Source organism: Engystomops pustulosus, chromosome 7 (assembly GCF_040894005.1).
Source record: "Engystomops pustulosus chromosome 7, aEngPut4.maternal, whole genome shotgun sequence".
Lineage (NCBI taxonomy): Eukaryota > Metazoa > Chordata > Amphibia > Anura > Leptodactylidae > Engystomops > Engystomops pustulosus.
The window spans coordinates 21,480,284-21,488,282 of NC_092417.1; positions in this window are offsets into that span (position 1 = coordinate 21,480,284).

A 7,999-nucleotide genomic window follows, 5' to 3' on the forward strand; every position below is an offset into this window, starting at 1 on the left:
GGGTACAGATTACCCCCCTCATATGGATCTCTGTACTCCCGAAACTTTCCTGCACTGTTTGACTCCTTAAAGCACCTAATGACACGATGGCATAAATTACCTATATCTTTCTTTGGTAGAGTAAATGCGGTCAAAATGACCATCCTCCCAAAACGTATATACTATTTCGAAACACTACCGGTCCCTGTCCCAGTGGGTGTGTTGAGGGCGCTCCAGGCCTCTGTGGTTCAGTTCATTTGGGCCCACAAAAGGCATAGACTGTCCCAAAAGATTTTAATGCAACCCAGAAAAAAGGTGGGCCTGGCGGTCCCAGACCTGCTCAAATATTACTGGGCAACGCAACTACGTCAAATTCTGGCGTGGTCAACACTCCTAGCTTACTCCAGATGGATGGAGATTGAGAAACTCTGGAGTGCCCCAATACACCCCAACGCCTTCCTCTGGGCAACACCGGGCAAACCACCTCCCTCCCCCTTACTGGGCCCCATGTCCCATACAAGGGTGGTCTGGTCAAGATGTACCCAAAAATTCCCGCTGTGCACTGCCCTCCAGTCTCACAGGAGCCATGACGAGACCCTGGCACACAGCAGGCCTGTTCCGCTTTGCGGATATAGCAGATTATAGCAATCGGGAACTATTGAGTTTTTCTTATCTGAGAAATAAATTCTCACTCCCCCTAACCGCCCACTACAGCTACCTACAGATCAAATCATACCTACTCTCCCTATACAACTCTCCCGCGGTATCACAGCCTACTCCATTTGAAATACTTTGCAAAGAAGGACCAGATACGAAGGGTCTTATTTCAGCTATATATGCTATATTGAGTGACCCTCATCCTGACACTCACCCCAGACATGACTATATGAGAAAGTGGGAGAGTTTTTTGAACAAGGATGTGCCGCCCTCGGTGTGGATGGTGATCTGGGAGAAAGCAGCCAAGTCATCGCAATGCACGCAGTTTAAGGAGAACCAATACAAAATATTAATGTGGTGGTATCACACCCCAGCTTTACTACACAGAATTTACCCTGCCGCCAGTGATGCATGCTGGAGATGTGGATCCCGAGGGGCAGATATTCCCCAAATTTTTTGGACATGCCCTAGGATTCAGAATTACTGGCAATCTGTAAGCTCCATCATAGGACGAGTATTAGGTGATGAGGTTCCCCTAGATCCTGGTACCTATCTCTTAAATATTACCCCCCCCGACTTTGGGCAAACACCGCTCAAAATTACTCTTACACCTCCGCACAGCGGCAAAATGTCTCATATCCTCGAAATGGAAACAAGCGACCTCCCCCTCCCGTACTGATTTTAGTGCCTGGGTCCTAGAGGTGCGTACCATGGAGCGCTTAACAGCCGTCCTAAATAACAAATTAGAGCATTTCGACTTAATATGGGCCCTATGGGATGACTTCTGGAGGAATAAGGATAACTAAGGGCACGTAACGTGTCATACACCCATTCATGCTGAGTATATGAGAACAACTAATGGTGCCTGCCATTCCCCCCCCCATCCCCCTCCTTTCCTTATGTGTCTCTCCCTTGTCTTGTCATTAGTACTGTTTTCAAGGGGAACCTTTGTACCCCCGAATTTATGTTGAATTATATGATGTTTAGGTTATAAAAAAAAGTTAATGGAAGACCACACCTTGAGCTTGTAACTGTGAATTAGAGAAATAATTGCTATCTCTACCGGTATATGCATTACTTGTTTTGATGATTGGTGTATTGTTAAGACTTAAAATCAATAAAAAGACAATTATAAATATAGATAATCCTTGGTCCCAAGACCGCACATAATTTTGAAAATCCAATTGTCACTGGGGCAAAAAAAATTGTCCGGAGTTACAATTATGAAATATACCTGTTCCGACTTGCATACAAATATCTTGTACGTAACCGGGGACTGCCTGTACATATGTGGCCTTGTTGAGGTGAAGGCCATAGATTGGTCATCCCACAGCTACCCCATAGAAATTTTAAATGACTACTTTCTGATCCTTTATCTCCAGGACATCTGTGTCTGGAGAAAGTTGGGAGGATTCCTCACAGACTACTTGTTCAGCTCCACCAAAATTGACGTCTGGAAGTTGGCGCATATCTGAATTGTATTCGCCAAATCCACTGCTTTCAACAGATTGGTCTGATAAGCTGATGTATATTGGGGGCTCCCAACCTCCCCATTGATGTGCTGATCCTTTTATCATCCGGGACATCAGACACAAGAAGAGGCCTCTTCCGGTTTATATAAAGGGTCAACTCTGCCAAGGAAATTGGGGGGGAGAGAGTTGATGGCCAAACTGGACGGCCGGCTTTAGTTGGGTTAATCTGTGGATTTGATTCGGAGACGGCTTCACCGCAGGAGATCCTTAGCAGTAATCTTGTAGGACAAAAGATAAGATAATCAGGGGATGTCACACCTTATCTACATGTCATCATTCTGCTTACTGGCAAATGCTCTGCTAAATCAGCAAATTGATAAACCCTTCATTTTGGAACCACTGGTAATTCAATAACCGAGTTAGTACACAAATTAGGGTCATGTCCAAGTCTAGATGCCAACTGGGACCAGAAGGGTCACCGATTCACCAATTCATGCAGCAGATTTACAGAAGTGGCTCCCCATTGGTTATACCCTGGACTAGAGCACTGTATTTCTACCCACTGGTTCTTTTGGACCGGTGTGGTGGACTACTGCTCAGGTATTCTACGCAATTGTGTAGGGTCTGGAGATCAGTGTGATGGCTGTGGGTTATGGCAAGACAACCTACACCAGTGATGGTGAACCTTTAGAGACCAAGTGCCCAAACTACGACCAAAATCCACTTATTTACTGTGAAGTGCCAAGGTGGCATTTTAATCAGAAACTTATTGCTACCTGTTCTTCCATATCTTTCAATCGTATCAGCCCCTGAGGCCACCAATACAGTTGAAAGAAAGAGGGTCTCTATGTAGAGGAAGATTGGTGGGTCCAGCAGGATGACCTCCAAAGATGACGCAGTTCTGTCAAAACCACCTCACTTTTCCTGCCGTTCCAAACAGCCAATGAAGTGTCGCTTTAAAATAGCGCTGAGAACATCATCTCATAAGTTGCCTGGGACTGCAAGAAGATTTGGTCCTGTTTGGTGAACTCTGTCCTGTGCTGATGGCCTGAGTGCCCACAGAAAGGGCTCTGAGTGCCACCTCTGGCACTCGTGCGATAGGTTTGCCACCACTGACCTACACATACTATTTTATGGAAATATTGTTAGAATCATGGAAAAACATAATTAAAGGGGTTGTCCACTTTCTGCAAATGATTGTTATGGTTTCTGTAAAGAAAAGTTATCCAATTTGCCAATATACTTTCTTTATCAATTCCTCATGGTTTCGGTTTTCTAGATCTCTGCTTGCTGTTCTTTTGTAGAATGTTTCCATGCTAACTTTCAGTGAATAGAAATCCGTCCATGGTGATGTGATGGACATACAGGTGCATGGGCCGTTATTATCACAGAGAGAAAAATGAGTTGTATGATACTAATGGCTCGTGCACCTGCTTCTCCATCACATCACTATGGACAGATGTCTATTCACTGGAGTAAACAGAGAAGCATTCTATAGAATTACAGCAAACAGAGATCTAGAAAACCGTGATGAACTGATACAGACAGTATATTGGAAAACTGTGTAACTTTTCATTACACAATTAGTATCGAATATTTGCTGAAAGTGGGCAGCCCCTTTAAGTCTGTGCTCAAATGTGAATACATAAGGAATAATAATTTAATAATAATTCATTATTTATATAGCGCACACAGATTACACAGCGCTACACAGAACTTGCTAAATCAGTCCCCAATGGGGCTCACAATCTGATCAACCTACCAGTATGTTTTGGAGTGTGGGAGGAAACCGGAGGATCCAGAGGAAACCCATGTTAAAACACTGGTTGTTGGCTAAGTCATCTTTAAAAGTCATCCATTATCATATCATATAACACCCCCATAATGATAATGGTAACAGTAATCTATTTGTTGTGAAATTCGAGAAAAATTTTAACAATTTGGGACAGCCCATATGATGGAAGCTTTTGAGAGGTTCATTGGCAATATCTGTGTTAATTAAATATGTATTTGAATGCACACCTGAAGCACACTGCCTCTTTGTGTAACATCATGGGAAAGCCTAAAGAAATCAGCCTAGGTGTAAGGAAGAGAATTGTGTACTTGTACAAGTCTGGTTTATCCTTGGGTGCAATTTACAGAAACCAGAAGGTGACTCGTTCACCTTTACAAACAATTATACGCAAGTACAAACTAAATGGGAATTATAAGCCATCATACTTAGGAAGGATACTGCTTCTGTGTTCCAGAGATGAATGTGCTTTGGTCCCAAAATGTGCAGATCAACCCCAGAACAAAAGCCAAAGACCTTGTGAAGATGCTGAAGGTGGTAAGTCATTATCCACAGTGACACAAGTCCTATATCGACATGAGCTGAAAGGCCATTCTGACAGGAAGAAGCCATTACTCCAAAATAAACAGAAAAGACAGATTAATGTTTGCAAATGTAACAGGAACAAAGCCCAAGTCCTGTGGTTCGCTGAAACTAAAATTTATCAGTTTGGCCATGATGACCGTTGTTACGTTTGGTGTAAAAAGGGAGAATCCTGAGAACATTATCCCATCTGTAAAACACAGGGGGTAGCATCATATTGTAGAGCAGTGGTTCTCAACCTATGGGTCGTGACCCCAGCGGGGGTCTAACGACCAAAACCGGGGGTCGCCTAAAGCCATCGGAGCCGCAATTTTATTGCGTTTTTACTGCAAATCGCATGGTTTGGGGTCACCTCAACATGAGGAACTGTAATGCAGGGTCACAGCATTAGAAAGGTTGAGAACCATTGTTGTAGAGGGACACGAGGGACAAAAAGAGATGCATCATGGGTAAAGAACATCTGAAGACATCAGCCAGGAAGGTTAAGCTTGGGCGCAAGTGCGTCTTCAAATGACCAGAAGCTACTGCCAAACTGGTTACAAAGTGGCTTGAGGATAATAAAGTCAATGTTTTGGAGTGGCCATTGTAAAACCCTCATCTCAATCCAACTGAAAATTTATGGCCTAAGCTGAAAAGGCTCAGTTACACCAGTTCTGGTGGGACCAAATTCCTACCAACTATTGTGAGAATCTCGTGGAAGCATTTCCAAAACGTTTGACCCAAGTCACACAGTTAAAGGGCAATGGTACCAAATACTAATTAAATTTATGGAAACTTTTGACTTTGCAGAGAGTAACAAAAATGCTTTTCTCATTATTCTGATATTTGGCAAATATAAATAATTATGGTAATCATAATTCACCTAAATTGGGAAAGGTGTACTCTGATTTCATGTCAGATAGGGAGAAAAGCAGATATTACTGACCAATGAAGCTTGTGACACTCGGAGTTTGCCATCGCCTTTGAGGCCAGTACCTGGTCATATCAATGATTTGCATGATAGTATAGAATGTTCTTTAAAGGACATCTACCCCCAGGATTGTAAAGATTGTGGGCGGAATTAGGGGCGGTGACTGTCGCATGACGCGCGGCAGTCACCTCCAAGCTATGGAGCGAGCAGGGCGGGGCACTGCTTTGAGAGCGGTCCGGTGTTTCTATTGTACTCCGCAGCGGTGTTTGTTAGCGTTATCGGAGGTTTTTCCGAAAACACTGTAATTGTAACACTGCTGCGTTTGTTTTAGCAGTAGGAGCTGCTTACTTTAGTAAGCTTCTCCCAGTGCCAAATTTCTGGGGGACAGGTCCTCTTTAAAGAAAAGTAGATCATGCAAAACTGGACACACACCAGCATGTAATTGTGCTTGGTTTACATTCCTTGTTCCTGATGGTAGATTTAATTCAACAAGAGAGTTTGTTTTACTTTACTGTAACCCACAACTGCTAAAGAGTATTTTGTAAAAAGTGTCATATTTTCGAGCAATAACACAGGACAGTTAATGTTCACTGGGAGTAGGAACACCCAGATGACGCCATTGACTACAATAGGGGTCTACCACCTTGAGGCCCCATTGCATTGGACGTTGAATGAAACTGAATGCGCTCCCATGGACATTATCGGTATATTCAATGTTAATGAAGATAATGTACAGCGCCATTTCTGGTTCTATATGTCGGATAAAACCTCCACCGCTGTTGTAATTAGAAGCCATTAGACATGATGCTCATACAGTATGTACATATAACCCAAAGTTTCTCTGTAAATTCCTCAGTAAAATCTACATCTATTTACATATATATAGGCGCACATCAGTGAACACAAGAAATCCTGTGCTGCACATTTGTATGTGAACATTGTAAATGAGATCTATTGTCCAAGCCCAGTGCGCCCCATTCACAAGGGCTGATGACAAAACACATGGCCAATATCATGCAGATTGTAGAGGAGTATATACACACAAACCCTATATACAGGTGTGCCATATTGTAACACTCAATTGTATCACATTCCCTGCTAGCAAGATCTATGTGGCCATTTTGAGGACTTGTATACCTGGCAGAGTTAATAGCTTCTATGTGAACAAAGATTATTTGCTCTATTTTTTCTCTGTACATATGACATTTATTGTAGTACTCTATGATGATTTCTGAAAAAGATGCCTCTGTATGTCCTAGAAGAAAAGTATGGTATATTAAGGTAGATTAGAGGTCCCAAGAATCTCTATGGCGCATGGAAACATAATATGGCAGTGTGCTCCAGGTTTTAATAGGCCCCTTGGCCACAGAGCCTCAGTAGGGCCCTTTACAATAAACTCAGGTGGCGGAATTGAAAATTCAGAAAATTAAACAGTCTCCTGTTCCCTACAAAGAGCCTCCCCATTAATTATTTTATATAAAGCCCCCACATAGGCTGCTGGGGACCGAGATTGGGCCATGTGGGCACCTCCAGCAGCTCTGGGCCCTGGCACTTGCCCAGGTATGCCGGGTGCAGTTGCCGGCGCTGGCTATGTGCATGTTCACACATCGCAGTTGTGCTGAGGTTATTGCATACTAGTTTACATCATGGAGTGCATCATGGAGTTTAAAGGAAACCTGTAATGCGTATTTGGGACACTAAACCACCCACAGATCCATATGGACTCGTGGTTTAGCGATCCTAATCACACTGTATGATTTTTTTAAGCGGACATTAACCCTCATCAATTTGGGACCCTAAACCACAGATTCATAAAAACCATAAGGACCTGTAGTTGGTTTATGTCCCGAATCTGTAATGCAACGTTCATATGTTGCACATGAGGCCGGGTTCACTTGTGGTAGTTATGTTGATTTTTGAAACGCGACGCAAAGACTGCGGTAGAAGGGATCACTCTGATCAGAGATCTTTTCCACCTAAATGCTTGTGATTGGGAAAGAGCGCACGTTTCCCGTTCCAAATCGCAAGTGTGCTCAACGAAACGCAACTGCGATCTGGACAAGGCCTTCCTCTGCAGCTTGTGTTTATTTTAACTGAACCCACGCAATAAGGTCTCGATGAATGTATCTTCAAGGATTTAAAAATGTGTTTCAAACGCAATTCCTGCGCATCATGTGAACGCAGCCTTATTTGACACAAATTTTCGCAGCTTTCTGACAGATTTTGACGTATATTCGGAGCAGTAACAGGAATACGTCTCAAGTTGCTTTTTTTCCCCATCAGCGTTCAATGCCACGGCTTATTTTTATTGATTTCGATAGAAAATTGTAATTTTGGTCTATACTTTCTTGTAGATAAAACCCTGTGTCCAATCCTAAATGCCAGTCATGTCATAGAAGTGCAATTATTTTTTTATTATTATTATTGATAATAGAAGAACCCTATTATAGGTTTTCTATGTTATATTATTATAATATATTATATATTTATATGTTATATTCTCTCATTATTTAATATTTTTTTTCTTCCTGTGACTACTTCATCTACTGCGCATGCTCGCTCTTTCAGCGCTGTACATGTTCTTTCGCGCCTTTCGGTCTCCGAGGC